The sequence below is a fragment of the Fundulus heteroclitus genome, chromosome 3, assembly GCF_011125445.2.
Source record: "Fundulus heteroclitus isolate FHET01 chromosome 3, MU-UCD_Fhet_4.1, whole genome shotgun sequence".
NCBI lineage: Eukaryota > Metazoa > Chordata > Actinopteri > Cyprinodontiformes > Fundulidae > Fundulus > Fundulus heteroclitus.
Window position 1 is genome coordinate 43,455,778 of NC_046363.1, and position 16,835 is coordinate 43,472,612.

A 16,835-nucleotide genomic window follows, 5' to 3' on the forward strand; every position below is an offset into this window, starting at 1 on the left:
TAGTAACACCTCTGTAAGCTATCTTGCTGACTGTCACAATCATTTATTACTGTGAATGCAGTAGGCATTCACAGTTCTTGAGATCCTGTTTCTTCTTTCTACGTGAATGCAGTAGGGCATTCACAGTTCTTGAGATCTGTTTTCTCTTTATTCTTTATTATTATTATTATTATTCCTGTTTATTCTTCCAAATTGCGTTTGTACTGTTAAAACTCTTGCTTTCGCTTCGTATCTACAATTTTTCTTCCCGGATTTCAACCATTCAACTTTTAAACTATTCAGTCTTCTGGAATGGATTGCTATGTCTGTTTGTAATTTTAACTCTTCAACTTTTTAAAATATTCAGCTTTTTCTGCAAAATTTTAGCTTTTTTTTTTCTATCCATAGGAAAATTGAATGTATTCACTAAAATTCCGCTCATTCAGCTGCTTTTTTGACAGCTTACTGCTTCAGCCCACTTTCAGCTAGAAAACATCATTCAACTTTTAAAATGTAGTGATTATTTTCAGCCTATTATGGTCTATTTCAGCTTTTTCATATTCTTTTACAATTTTTTCCAATAGTAACCCTTAAAAATTAATTTTTGGCTTTTCAAGAAATTCAAGCCAAATAACATGCGTTGCTATGGTCGTCAAGGAGGCAGTATAGAGTGCGCACTCTAGAAAATTCAACAAATTCTTCATCTCCGAACAACTTCTTCTCACTCGCTCATTTTCAACCTATCCACATAAAAATTATACATCAAAATGTAGGAATTTTTGTCCGGAATCAGAAATGGTAATCCTCATTGGTGTAGAATTTATAGATTTTTCGCAAATCACCTTAGAGCGACACACCCGCGAAACCTTCCCCATTCAATTCCTATGGAGCGGTTTTGAAAAAATGACATCTGAAAATCCAAACAATCACCATGTTTCCGCATCGTCGCTTACTCTTAAACAGTTTTTGATGTACAGGCATTGAGGGACTTTACATATGAAATGTCCCAACCCTTATGGCACTCACAAAAAAGGAATTTTGTGGATAAACTGTTACGTTTTTCCGCAAGAACAATTTGTTCGGGAGTAGCGGATGTGCAAAAATCCTGAAAGGCTATAGAGCGCCATTTTCTCACATGATCCACTTTTTACCATCGTCCTGTGCCTACAACCGCTTTTTGTACCAACATAAAAAATGAGCAACATTAGTCCTCAAAAGCCTGCTGATACTTTCACAATGAAAGAATTGTTTTGATATCTCTTAGAACTTTTTCAGCTACAGCGATTTTGTTGGGATGTTTTAGGAGGGGATTTTTGAAAATTACTTTAAAAAACAACCCCTTAGATTCAATAAATTTTTTCCCCCCTTTAATTAAACTTTATTAAAACTTTTCAGCAAAAACGCTAGTTTTCTTCTCCCCTATCCGTTACGAATAAACGCAGAAAAAAATTTCGTCCTCTACCATTTAGGGATCAGGAGTATGAAGCGTTGTTGGGGCAAAGTTCTCCATTATAATCCAATGGGACTTATTGGAGCAAAGTCTTCTCACTTGGGTTAGACTGGCCGCTGCAGTGTTGTCAGTGAGTTTCCATGAAGACGGGAACTTCTGAGGCACAGGGGGAGAAGCTCCATTAGGAACAATGGTAACTTTCAACGCTCACACGCAGCTTGCTGTGATTATGTAAGGAATCTGAAATTCGCACAGTCCACTTCCTCTTGACATTTTAACAAATTTCCAAGTGGACTTTCAGCTATGTGTCATTTTTCTGTCCAATTTTGGATTTCACATGTTTGTCCTATGGGGCCTTTTGCTTCCAACAGGACCTGGATGATGCCCAGACACGACCCAATTGGCCACATACAGCCACCACCCACCTGTGGGAAATGGCGCTACTGACCCATTTGGTCAAATATTGAGAGTCTGGGCCAGAGGGGTGAGGCTGATGAGTTGCTAAAAGGGAGGCCCAATCTGACCCATGAACTTTGGTGACGTTTGGCGACATTAAGTATTGGACCCCTATTTGAGGCATTCCCATTACAGGTTTTTTTGGACCAAATGACAGAGTTACAATCACCAGTGATCCTCCGGAAGCACAACCATGTTAGCGGCTAATGGTTAGCATGTGCTAATTGGAATCGTAGCTCTAGGAAGCTCGGACAAAACTTCTGCTTGACAGAGTCTGTACTCCTTATTACAGAAATCTCCACATAGTTTGGGCCTGTCGTAAATGTTAAAGCATCTCCAAGTTAGGAGGTGTCAAACATCCAATGCTTTTCAATGGGGGCGAAACCCCTTATAATCCCTAGGAAATGCAGGCCCACATATGGCTAACAGTTATATTAAACGTTGAAATTCTACTTTATGCTTTGTTTTAAACGATTCAGTGTTTAGAATGAGTTAGGAAATGTTTGGTGCCTTTCCCTCAGTTTTTTTTCTTCTAATCATTCAGCTATTGTTCTTTCATGTTCAAATTCTTTCAACTCTTCCAAATTCTTCCACTTTTTCAACTTCTTCAACTTTTTCAACTTCTTCAAGTTTTCAGCTATTTTTTCTCTTCTTCAAAGATTCTTCTGCATCTTTTGCTTAAAATCATTCAGCTATCTGCATTCACAGTGCATTTTCGCAGGAAATGCAATTTTTAGTTCTTTATTCTTTTTCTTCTTAGTGTTTATCTTCCTAATGCGTTTTTTACTGTTTAAAGTTTGATTCGCTTCTCCTCCTACAATTTTTCTCCGATTTCAACCATTCAACTTTTAAAAACTATTCAGCTTCTTCTGGAATGGATGGCTATGTCTTTTTGTACTTTTAACTCTTCAATTTTTAAAATATTCAGCTTTTTCTGCAAATTTTCAGCTTTTTTCTCCCATAGGAAATGAATGTAATTCACTAAATTCCGCTATTTCAGCTGCTTTTTGACAGCTTACTGCTTCAGCCTACTTTCAGCTAGAAAACGTCATTCAACTTTTAAAATGTAGTGATATCTTTCAGCTATTATGGTCTATTTCAGCTTTTTCATATCTTTTACCATTTTCATATAGTACCTCCTTTAAAATAATTTTGCCTTTTCATGAAATTCAGCAAATAACATGCGTTGCTATGGTTCGTCAAGGAGGCAGTTATAGAGTGCGCACTCTAGAAATTCAACAAATTCTTCTTCTCCGAACAACTTCTTGTCACTCGCTAATTTTCAACCTATCCACATAAATTATACATCAAAACGTAGGAATTTTTGTCTGGATTCAGGAATGTAACCCTCATTGGTGTAGCATTTATAGATTTTCGCAAATCACCTCAGAGCGGACACAAACCCGAAACCTCCCCCATTCATTTCCTATGGAGCGGTTTGGAAAAGTGACTGTCTGAAAACCAAAAACATCACACGTTTTTGCATCGTCGCTACTCCTAAACCGTTGATGGTACAGGCATGAGACTTTCACATATGAATGTCCCAACCCTTCTGGCACTCACAAAAAGGAATTGTGGATAACTGTTACGGTTTTCCGCAGGAACAATTTGTTCGGAGTAGCAAATGTGCAAATCCTGAAAATGCTTTAGAGCTGCATTGTTCCACATGATCCACTTTTTTACATCGTCGCTGTGCCTACACCGATTTTGTACAAACATAAAAATGAGCAACATAGTCCTCAAAAGCCTGCCTGATACTCACAGTGAAAGAATTGTTTGATATCTCTTATACTTTTTCAGCTAGAGCGATTTGTTCGGGACTGTTTTTTAGAGGATTTTGCAAATTCCTTAAAAACCCCCTTTAGATCATAATTTTTTACGCCTTTATTAAAATATTTCCAGCAAAAAACGATAGCTTTTCTTCTTCCCTATCCGTTATGAACTAAACGCAGAAAAAAATTACGTCTCTACCATTTAGGGATCAGGAGATATGAAGCGTTGTTCGGGGCCAAACTTCTCCATTAAATCCAATGGAAATTATTGTGAGCAAAGTCTCTGCACTTGGGTATAGATTGGCCGCTGCAGGTGTGTCAGTGAGTTTCCATGACGACTGAAACTCTGAGGCCAGAGGGAGAGGATCAATTGAGATAGAATGGCAACTTTCATAGCGCTCACTGCAGTGCTGTGATTAATGTGTAGGAATCTGAAATTCGCACAGTCACTTCCTCTTGACATTTTAAAATTTTCAAGTGACTTTCAGCTATGTGTCATTTTTCTGTCCAATTTGGATTTCACATGCTTTCCTATTGGGCCTTGCTTCCAACAGGACCTGGCATGATGCCCAGACACGACCCAATTGGCCAATACAGGCACCATCCACATGTGGGAATGGCCGCTTACTGACCATTTTGGTCAAATATTGAGTTCTGGGCCCAGATGTGGTGAGGCTGAGTTTGCTAAAGGAGGCCAATCTGACCCATGAACTTTGGTGACGTTTGGCGACATTAAGTATTGGCACCCCTATTTGAGGCACTTCCCAGTACAGGATTTGGACCAAACTGACAGAGTACAATCAACCGGTGATCCTGAGCACAACCATGTTAGCGGCTAATGGTTAGATGTTGCTATGGAAGTAGCTCTAGGAAGCTCGGACAAACTTCTGCTTTTACAGAGTCTGTACCTCCTTTTTATACAGAATGCTCCACAATAAGTTTGGGCCTCGGCACGTAAAGCATCTCCAAGTTAGGGAGGTGTCCAAATCCAATGCTTTCAATGGGGGCGAAACCCCTTATACTCCCTAGAAATGCAGGCCCACATATGGCTACAGTATATTCATGTTTTGAAATTCTACTTATGCTTTGTTAAAACGATTCAGTGTTTAGAATGAGTTAGGAAATGTTTGGTGCCTTCCTCATTTTTTCTTCTTCTAATCATTCAGCTATTGTTCTTTATGTGTTCAAATTCTTCAACTCTTTCAAATTCTTCAACTTTTTCAACTTCTTCAACTTTTTCAACTTCTTCAATGCTTTTCAGCTATTTTTTCTCTTCTTCAAAGATTCTTCTGCATCTTTTGCTTAATCATTCAGCTATCTGCATTCACAGTGCATTTTCGCAGGAATGCAAATTTTCTAGTTTATGTTCATTTTCAACATTGGACATCCCAGTTAGTAAGTTGGTAAAAGACACACGTTCACAAAGAATCCTGAGACTAAATGTGACCCCCAGTAACGTCAAATCTTAGAGTTTCCTGAATTCTAAAAAATTTGCTGAGAATTTTTATCTCGGTAAGATAAAAGTATTCACAAAGCGGCCTAGACCTCAAGAGAGCTAAAGTGAAATAATGTTAGGAGTAGCGAGGAGGACCTTAGTGAGCCTAAGGGTGTCTGAAGCAGGAACATGGTGGAAACAGAGAGAGCTGATTGGCTGATCCACCTGAGCAGTGGACTAAATGAGCTCATAAACCTCTATAACCATCGTCCATTATTATTATGTAGATAAGATATACTTTTTCATCCCCATAGAGGGAAACTGATTACTTTCAACAGCCCAACAGGTTAAGGTGTAATGTTATTGAGGATGTATTAAAAATGTATAAAACTTGGCTAAATCTACACAGAATATATTTATATTATTTACAGAAATGTTGTTAATCTTAAACATTTTAGAAAAAAAAAAAGTCACAGAAAATATATATACATAAATACGCACTCTAGACCCACCAACGAGGTGAAAAAAGCATTTTCGCAGGTAATGATGACCTGTTTCTCCCATTTCATGTCGGTCGTTTTGCCAAATATAACCACTTTATACCAGCAGGCGATGACAATAAAACGCTGATAGACGAGTGCTCATTTAATATAATAGATGAATTAGTAAAATGACCAGTATGGCTGGTAAAACATAATAAAAAAAATCTAAATGAAGGAGAGGATGTAAGGATAAATAGGGTGCGTTCAAACATTTTAACGCTGTGTGACGATGATTTCATCATCATCATGCAGATTAATTAGTCCAGTCCAATCAGGTGGTAAGAATCTCTCCTTTGATTACTAAGAGCATATTTTGGTGTTCTTTAAAAATTGTTTTGTTTCCAGTCACAGCTTTTAAAAGACCACCCCTAAGCAACAGGGTGGACCCCGCCGCAGGGAGAACCAGAGAGCGATGTCAGAACCATTCACATTTGGACTGAAGAGGCCTGCTCGGCCTTCCAGGACTGCTTTTAAGTGTTTAAAGAGGATACGCATCATCTCTGCTCTCCTACATCTGCTTTTGCATTGATGCTGTCCCAACAAGACCAAAGTGAGATTTCTCATTTGTCACCGGCGGTTTGTTGTTCAATGTCTTCTGAACTCATTCACCATTGGAGGTCAAATTAACGTACAGTAAATATGTGGAAAACAATTATTTAGAAAACTGTTTCTTCTTCCTGCATTTGTTGTTTTGTAATTATGTTGTTCTTTGTGTTATTTTTCATTTTTTCTTTAAAATACCCCAAATTGCATATAACCTTACATTGTTGTCTGTCTGCTTACGTAATCTTTAAATATTAAATCATCAGTTTTTAATTACTCAGTACTTGAGTAGGCCTTCTTACTGGATACTATTTTACTCTTACTTGACTAATTTCTTGGCTGACTACTTTTTATTTTATTTTAATTTAGCAAAAATACGTTGATTAAGTTGTGCTGCTCTTACTTATGTAACATTTTTGGCTACTCTACCCACCTCTGGTATTCGCACAATCTCTCAGGTTCTGTCTGTTTGGAAAACCATGCAAATTCCACAATTCTGCAACTAAATTTATTGCACAGTATTGTAGTCTGCTGTATGATTTTGTTTTATTTACATGAAAATGAGTCCATTAGCTGCTAAGGATTGTTTCAATTCAATAATGTTTTTATTTATATAGCTCTAATTCCCAACACATGTTCATCGTCAAGCGCTCTTTCTAAAGGTCAGACTTCCATCAGATCCCGTCCAGGATTGGTTGAGAAAGTTTCCTCTCTAAGGAAACCCAGCAGGTTGCAATCAAGTCTCTCCAAGAAGCATTCACGCCTCCTGAAAGAGGCGTAAGAGCCACAGTGGACAGTTCCGTCTGCATTGGTTGATGGCTTGGCAGCAATCCCTCATACTGAGCATGCATGAAGCGACAGTGGAGAGGAAACTAAACTCCCCTTTAACAGGGAGGAGAACCTCCAGCAGAACCAGAACCAGGCTCAGTGTGAACGCTCATCTGCTTCCACCCACTGGGGCTTAGAGAAGACAGAGCGAGAGACACAGAAAGCTCAGAAGCTCACATTGACCCAGGAGTACTTTGTTAGATGGTAATAGAGGATGATCTGCCTCCCTGATGATGTCACAGCTAACAGAACGTCAGACCAGGTGCACCTTCTATGAAGAGAAAATTATGGAGAACAAACAGTTAAAAGCTGAAAATAACAACAAACAATGCAGATTGGAGAGCAGTAGGAGAACTTAGCAAGTGAGAGAGAAATAGACCCTGATGTCCTCCAGCAGCCTAAAATATTTATGCAGATGATATCCAACTGTATTTGCCTTTTAATGCTGCGCTCACACTAAGCATTTTGAGCATCAGGGGAATCTGGCTTACATGCAAAGTCAGCAGTGGACGAGCCTCTAGGAGCGTTGAGAGGTCCTGAGGAAAGGTCCTAAGGAAATAAGGGTAGCTCCTTCCAACGGGCATCAGACCAGTCTGTCCACGCTTTGCTCAGAGTGTCCATGTTGAGGGCGATGGAAACCTTTTTGATGCTTAAGTCACATTCGGTCTGAACGCAATATAAGCCTCATCAGCTGGATAGTCTATCCACTCTAGTCCACCGTTTATTTAGGATTAGTGAGTCCAGCAATGACCTTGTTTTAAAGATCAAAACGATTGGAGAGCAGGACTATAGCTCCTCATGAGTAACATACAAAAGTCAGTCAGGCTTTTCTTTCTTTATGTCATCTTCTTAGTCCAGCATTTGGTACCTTTTTTAACTAAGTAAAGGACGAAGACGGAGCCGACGTAGACGTCTTCACTCCGTTTCACTTATTTCCAAGTGACGGCAAACTCTTCCCTTAGCATACGCAAAACAGTTCTAACAAAAACAGTCAGTCTGAGAATCATTAAACTCTTAATGAGCTGTAAACTGTGTACTCAGTATTAACACTTATTGTACCATACTGACAATAAATGACACAATAACAAAAATATGATCCATGAAATATGAATCATTTCACCTCTTTCACTATATTAATCATCAATACTTCCAAACCGTTTATTTTACCCTGCGGATGAAACACTTTTTAAATGTTCTTCTAATAATTTTGTAATTTAAACCTGTCACATATGGTCATATTTGCAAAGGATACATACACAGCAAAACAGCATCATCTTTCAGAGCAACATGTCCAGTGAAGAAGTGAATAACTTTATAATGTTTCGATGCAGGAAACGCGCCTCTTCGCCTTTTTGCTCCTTCTATCTGCTCTGATGGTGGCATTTTATGGGCAGGGAGGGGCTGAGCCCTGATTGGCAGCTGTTCACATGTACATGCATGCTTTGTAGTAAGACACTGGAGAACAACACAGAGAGATGGTGTGTGACGTCATACCATACTCCGTCTGAAATGATACCTTTAATTCTTCATATCACTATTTTTTTAGTTATTTCTATCTAAAATAATTAGATTCCACTTATTGCTCCTTTAAGGAACATTTCTGGTCTTTTCAACTGAAGTGCAAAATAATCCATGCATTTTTTTGTAATTGCAATTGCAATTGGTTTTGATAAATCATCCCTTTCACACAAAATGCTGCGGTCAGACTACAGACACATTCCAGCAGTTGAGCTCACATGACCCTCATTTTATGTAGTTTTACATCGGCTACCAATAGATTTCATTTTAAATTCCTCACAATAACACTTTTCAAATCCAGTTAAAGGTTGTTTGTTTTGTTTTTTTATTTGTTAAAAAAGGATTTTTGTTGAATGCTCATTTCCAAACAGTTTCATTCTGTGTTTTATTGGCCCTTTGATTTTAATGCTTCTTTTATTGCTTTTCTTTACAGCACTTTTTTTGGTTGTTTTCTCTGTGAAAGAGGTTTAACAAAAAATATTTGCTTACTTACTAAAACCTGCTCCGACCCCTTTGAAAGGTTGTTTTTTTTATCTGCCAATGTAAAAATAAAGAGCAAAGATAGCACCAGTTTATCAGTTTTAGCACCAGTGCTTTGCCAACGACAAAAAGTACAGGATAGTAATAAGCCAAGGACTCCATGTCGCACAAAATCCTTCAAACAAGTGATTTTCCATGTAGTGTTTGGCCAATAAAGGCAATTTTCACCATCAGTGGTAAAACCGATTAGATGTAATGTTCTTGCATCCACTGGGATGCAGAGTCCATGTTAACAACGTTTTACCAGATCTGTACATTCAGATACAAAGGCTCTGCTTGCCAAAAATGTTCTAATGTTCTTATCTTTGAGTCTGAACACCACGGCCCCCGGACTCCCTCCAGACACGGTGCTCCCCACCCTGATCAATACACCACAAAGAAAGACAACGCTGTTGGGTGCAGCCGTCTCAAGTTCTTCATCATCTTTCATCTCATATTTATTTACACCACCCAACCCTCGCCGTAGTATTTTCCACGTGTGGCTGGACCGGTCAGCTCCGGTCCGAACAGTCTGCGGCTCCTGCCATCGGGACAAATGTTAAAACTCAGTTCAGGAGGTATTGGTGAAGGCAGAGCGTCTGTATGAGCGTCGTTGGAGTCTAGTTATTAATGTGAAAGTACCTACGCTCGGATTGTGGGGCTAGACCGAGAATCAATGGTTTGAGCAAGCTGTAGTAAAGCGTGCTCAGTGTGCACGGCCTGTGTGTGTAACCGGATCGGCGGTGTCTGCCCCTCATTAGCAACCAGGCTGTGGACACCAGAGGCCTGTGGAGAGGATCATGCAGATGAGTGGAAACCTGAGGAGCTGAGCTGGGAGTTAGGGAGGAGGCCGAGACGGCAGGAGCGAGGCACAGAAAAGCTCAAGAAATGCAACTTTTCTGGGCTTTTTCCTCAACGTATAAACACGGATGAACTCTTCTCTTTCTGACCTCCTCCAGAAATGTTTAATCTTTAAAAAAAAAAAAGGTAAGATAACATGTGAATAAACATCGCATTTGACTTCAGCCAGATCTGTATGGCTTTAAATAGGTTGGAGCCATCGCCTTAACAGACAAAATGATTCCCAGCCATGGCACATTTTCAGATGTTGTCCTTCAGGCGTTGGGATGAACAATCTTTTACTGTCTTGGCCAGCTTCTGTTGTTTTAATTAAACTTTAACTTGCCTTGGCTGATCGTTGTGATGTCTTTGACACGTTGGGCTTGTAAAGATGCGTCACCCAGACAAGCCGACACCGTCTCTGCATGTCAGAGACAGGGCAGTGACCCGGACAGGCTGCAGTGGTGGAGGCAGGTCAACGTAATCGTGGGACTAAACGCCACTCGATGCTGCAGACATGTTGCGTTGAGACGCACCTTTCATGTTTTATCTATTGGGCTGCTGGTGGCGCAAGTTGTTAGCAATGCTGCCTTCCAACAAGAAGTTTCAAATCCGGCTATTCTGCGTGGAGTTTGCACGTTCTCCCAGTGCATCTGTGGGTTCTCTCCTGGTACGCCGGCTTTCCTCCACATCACGCTTCGTTCTGAAGACGTGCATGAATGGTTGTTTGTCCTGCGTGTCTCTGTGTTTCCTTGTGATTAGACGGGAATCCGGTCCTGGGTGTACAGTTTCTGACCCACTGACTGCTGGAGATAAACCTCACCAGTCCCTGGTGTGTAGAAATTATGTGGATTTTACATAAAGATTTCTCAAAGAGGTGCCGTAATAATAAGTGCATGAAATTTGGTCTTCCATGAGATCATTTACTTGTACAAAGAAAAGGTAATAACAGAAATATCAGAAGAAAAGCAGGGTTCATTTTGTGTGTGTTTTTAAAATATCTGCTAATTATCTGATCTTTTTAACCTTCTCCAAACAGCATCAGTGGCTATTTGACGTTTATTTTTGTCTCAGAACATAATTTATCTGCTCAAAGGTTTTGAAGATGTGTCGCACATTAAGGAGTCACTGGGTCAGAGCCAGAACCTGCCAGGCTGGTTCCCCTTTGGAAAATAAAAAAGGGGTTTAGCTGCACAACCTAAATACAACAGATGCAGAGGTTGAAGGGAAGTTTTATCTGTGATAATCATTTACATTGTTGTTTCAGGTAAAACCAGTAGATCCTAGTGCTCTATGTGTCTTTATTAAACGACTTTTGCTGGGCGCTGACTGCTTTGGACAACCTTCCTCACCAGACTGATCTTAAAATGTCAGGTTTTAGAATTGTTGATGTTCCAGCGTAAAATCTAATAAAGCTTCTTGCATGTATAAATCAAGCGGAGCTCTGTGGTGAAAGCAGTAAGGCTCCATGTGTGAACGTAAAATCTCTTTTTGGCATCAAGACAACAGTTCTTAATGCTACACTGCCAGACAGGACCTTAGAAAATTGTAGATGTTCTGCTTTCTTTAGTTTATCCCTTGTTTTGCCCTCCCAGCTGCTGCAGCTTTAGCTCATATCCATGTTTATAAAGAGCGGCGCTCCATTATCCTAATTGAAAAATTAGAGTAAAACGCTGCTTTATTCATAATACCTGACTATGACTCTCTCTGTGTATCTACTGCTTGACTGGTCACCCAGAAATATGGATGGAAACAGATTTTACTCTAAACAAATGACAAAAAACTATGGATTCCTTTATTTAAATATGTTCAATTAAACTTATGCCTTTCATATCTTTTAGATACAAACGGCAACGATCCCTGGGCACATATGAAAGCTCCCAGAAAGCACATGGAAACACTCACACGTTTATCACAGAGGGGCACAAAGTGAAGTCAGGATTGTTCATTGGGTCAATTATTTTTTATAAGTGGCGTCTGAACGTAGCATGGAAGTGGTTGATGATGTTAACAGTGGAAGCATTCTGTGACTCACACAGAACACGTCGAACCCTCGATGTCCACTTCTTTTAAAGAGCTTTATGAAATACACCTTATGCATGGCCGGACGAAACCCAATAATCCAGAAAAATATGAAGCAGGAACATAATAATTGTGTGCTGCTCTCATTCTGTGATGCTGTGAGTTATTAGAGGAAAATAAAGTACAAATGCAGCCAAACAACCAGGCACATGGAAGAACAGCCAAAGCCGTTCATGTTAGTACGGAGCTATAAAGTCAGAGTTTTAGCCAAGCCAAGGTGAATTTATGTGTGTAGCACATTTCAGTACAAGGATGATGTAAATGGCTTTAATTAAAACATAGGACAATAAAAACAGAATGAAAGTTGGAATAAAATGTGCAAAAATTAACATAAGTAAAGGCAAATATTAATGATTTTAAAAAACAGTTGGACTACAAACTTAAACTAATTGTGTTTCAGTAAAACAGTTTAATTAGAACAGTCGAAGGCAATCCTAAACAAATGTGTTTTTAATCTTGATTTAAAAGAATTCAGGCTTTCCGCACTTTTACAGTTTTCTGTAATAATAATAATAATAATATATTATTATTATATTTATTATGCATAAATATACAAGCACCTTTTGTTAACTTTTTAGCTCACCCATCTCAGTTGTACCTTTCTTTAACCTCGGATGCTGTTTTTTAATAACTGTCTAGTATCTTTTCTCATGTGGTAATTTTGACCTTACTGCACAATCTCTTGTTCTCATGTTTTGTTTTTACATTTCTTAACCTTTGTGTGAATCTACATGCTTCCAGGTATAGTTTTACTTTGCTGCTGGTATGCCTGAATTTCCTCACTATGGGAAAATAAAAGATTTTTCCCTTTCTTTATGAACGTTACAGTTGTGTTTGAATAATGCATTATGCTACTGGAACACGGCAATATATTTTTGCATTGCCTAATAAAACAACTGGTTTAGCGAAGCTTGATATCAACTATAACCAAAGTGTATCTTGCAGCATCTGACCCAGTAATATAGATGTCCTTATTATAGTCATGACCACAGAGTATGACCGTTAGAAAACATACAACAGCTTTGAATGCTCATATGTTGAGCCTTTTGTGCTGCTAAGAAAGATAAAACAGAGTTGACCTACTTTTCTTTAGCCTGTTTTTTCTTCACTCTCATCGTAGCAGAAAAGGTGTGCTATGAAAATATGCAAAAGAAGATTAATTCACCTTAGCTTGGTGCGCAAGTACATTTTCAAAGAAATGTATTCTGTGGAGAATGAAGATAAACGACTTCTTTAAGCAACGTGAGAGCAGAGAAGTTTAAGAGAGAGAGTGAGACTGGGTCTGAGCACCAAGAAGCCTGTCAGCTAATGATTTAATTGTCCTGTCTGTGAACGCAATCAACGACCCTTGGGCTACACGTTAATTTCAACTCAGCCAGATGCATCATGTGCTTCAGTGTAATGGTCAGCTACAGAAAACCCAGGAAATAGGTCGTAAAGCTGCCATTTTCACAGGATAGATGGGAATCTCTCACCCTCTGGGGATGGTGCCCCACCAGAAGCCTGGCAGTCAAAGTTAATATAGGTTAAAAATAAAAAGGATGGTACGTGTATCGTTACAGAAACTATTTCAGGCTCAGTGCCACTATGCAAAACATACACAATATATTCTCCTGTGAAAAAAAGACACTACACATATTTATATATATATATACACACATATATATATATATATATATATATATATATATATATATATATATATATATATATACATATATATATATATATATATATATATATATATATATATATATAGATATATATCTATATATATATATATATATATCTCTATATATATTATATATATATATAGCTTGACTGTATGGTACGCAAGAAGTGCCCATCCAACCAATCCAACTTGTGGGAGCTGCTTCTGGAAACGTGGGGTGCAATTTCTCCAGATTACCTCAACAAATTAACAGCTACAATGCCAAAGGTCTGCAATGCTGTAATTGCTGCAAATGGAGGATTCTTTTGACGAACGGAAAGTTTGATGTAAAAAAAAATCTTATTTCATATTATAAAGCATTATTTCTAACCTTGACTTCCATTTTCTATTCATTTCACAACGTATGGTGGTGAATAAGTGTGACTTTTCATGGCAAACACAAAATTGTTTGGGTGACCGCAAACTTTTGAACGGTAGTATATATATATATATATATATATATATATATATATATATATATATATATATATATATATATATATATATATATATATATATATCAGTGTTGTAGTACTCGAGTCCGAGACTCGAACTCGAGTCCGAGTCATTAGCTAAATTTAGAGACTCGTGACTTGACTTGGACTTGAGCACTGATGACTCGAACTTTGACTCGGACTCCTACATTCAGATCAGTGTGACTCGGAAATTGAGAAAAAGACTCGACTTTTTTATATCATTAGGCTATAATTTTAATATGTCATTAGAATATTATTTGGTGTATGATTTTAATATGTAAATTATTAGTGCAATGTGGTGGAGTGTGGATTTTTTGTTTTAGTTTAAAAACATGTAGGCTATGCTTACTATAGTGCGGAACTTGGACTCGACTTGATCAATAAGGACTCGACTTGGATCAATAGTGACTCGACTTGGACTTGACTCTGATGAGTAGTGGACTTGACCCGGACTCGACTCAGATTTTTTTTTTAATGACTCGGACTTGACTCGGACTTGAACACTGGAGACTCGAACCTGGACTCGGACTCGAGGCATAGTGACTTGACTACAACACTGATATATATATATATATATATATATATATATATATATATATATATATATATATATATATAATGTATGTATGTATTCATTGAATAGAAGGGGTCCCAGGATTGAATCTTGGGGGACGCCACATGTGACTGTTGACCGCTCTGATGAGGAGTTACCTATTGTCCTAAAGAATTTCCTGTTCTTTAAGTAGGATTTTATTAAACTTAGCTCTCCAGTCGGTTTAATAATCTATCATGGTCAACGGAGTGAAATGCTGCACTGAGGTCCAACAGACCTCACATTCAACACTAAACAGGAGACCAAATTTTTACTTCCAGAAAATAAAAGAACAAAATCTCAGATTGGCGCTGGTTCTGATCCCCGTGTTCTAAAACAATGTCAGTAGAAACCTCTTAACAATTGATGAAGGATATATTCCTAACACCTGGATACCAACAGAGGGAAGTTAAAGAGCTCAAACGTCTGGAGGTGTTTTGTTGCCACCAGCATTGTTTTCACTTCCCGGTTTGTCCCATTTAAGGTCTTTCCAGAGAAGAAAGGTTGTTTTTTTTATCCTCACTAAAGGTCATAGAAAGGAGGTCACATGTAGTTTCACAAAGAAAGGTACTTTAACCCAGCAGAACACAGCGTGAAATAAGAAAAGTTAAATAAAGTCATTGTGGTTCCTGGGGAAACTGTTAAATTGACTAAACGTGGCACTTGTGTCCGCATCAGGTGGAGCTGAAAAATACAAGTAAAATAAAAATCTGGCAGTGAGAAGTTGGAAAGAAGTGAGCCCACTCGACTCCTGAGGTAAGCTTCTTATCTCTGCTTGAAGCAAGCAGCACAAAGTTACAATAAATACTACTGAGCCAAACGTTCACCTTTATTTGCTGTGTTTAGGAATAACTTTTGGTAAGCCCAAAATACAGAAGAATACAAAACAAAACAAAATGTAATTCTCACTGAAATAAATATTTGACAAGAGAAAACATATGAGAGTCACAAGGTGATTAAAATATAGAACTATTTTCAAATAGCAAAGCTGGTGTTTTCATCTTTTCACTTGTATTTTCTGAAATGAGTTGATTTTAATAAATTGATTTTAATCCTGCATGTTTAACAATTAGTCAGACAAAACAGAAAACTTCAACAGATCATTGATGTTAAAAAAATCTAATCTCTGTGTAGCATATCTGTACGTAAGAGCATTTTTCTCCAACTTTTACATCGATAAATACTTTATAATACACCTGTTAGTCCTGTTGATTCAAGGATTTGATTTAAAGGCAAATTATTCAATATAATTAAGCTTAACAAAGCATCAGATCAAGAACAATAATTATATGTGTCTTTTGAAGCCAATAGTCACCATGTTTCACCGTCAGTCGGCTCCAAAGGGCCAAAAGCATTTTGGTTTTCCCAACTTTTACTTTTCAACCGTATTCAGGCATGTACTTCCCTACGGTTATATTACTCTTCCTTTCCGAAGTCAAAACTTGCTTCAAAAGGCATTGGAGCATAACACAAAGCTCAGCTAAGAGCAAAGCAGCAGCAATGTGTTCTTCAGGTTTATTATGACTTAAAGCGAAGATTTATACGGTGATTTCTCCAGTGAGGAAAGGAAATAATGTCTGAAAGGCAGCAGCTTGGAGACCTAGCAGACCGGGGGCGTTTTGCTCTATAAAAAGGATACATTAAGACGGCAGCCTAATGGTGTGGTTGACTTTGAAAAATCAAGACTGCATTGACCACCAAAGTAGGCAGACCACATTGTTGTAATAGTAACCTGCATTTCTGCTAAATTCAACCTTTTGGGTTATTTGTGTGTTGGTGTGTGTCTGGGAGGCCGCAGCAGAAATGGACACAAGGCATCGCCCTGCTGCCGCTATTCGCCCTGCTGCTGCCATACGCCCTGCTGCCGCCCTGCGGCCGCCATACACCCTGCTGCCGCCATACGCCCTGCTGCCGCCCTGCGGCCGGCATACGCCTTGCTGCCACCATACGCCCTGCTGCCGCCCTGCTGCCGCCCTGCTGCCGCCCTGCTGCCGCCATACGCCCTGCTGCCGCCATACACCTTGCTGCCACCATACGCCCTGCTGCCACCATACGTCTTGCTGCCACCATACGCCCTGCTGCCGCCATACGC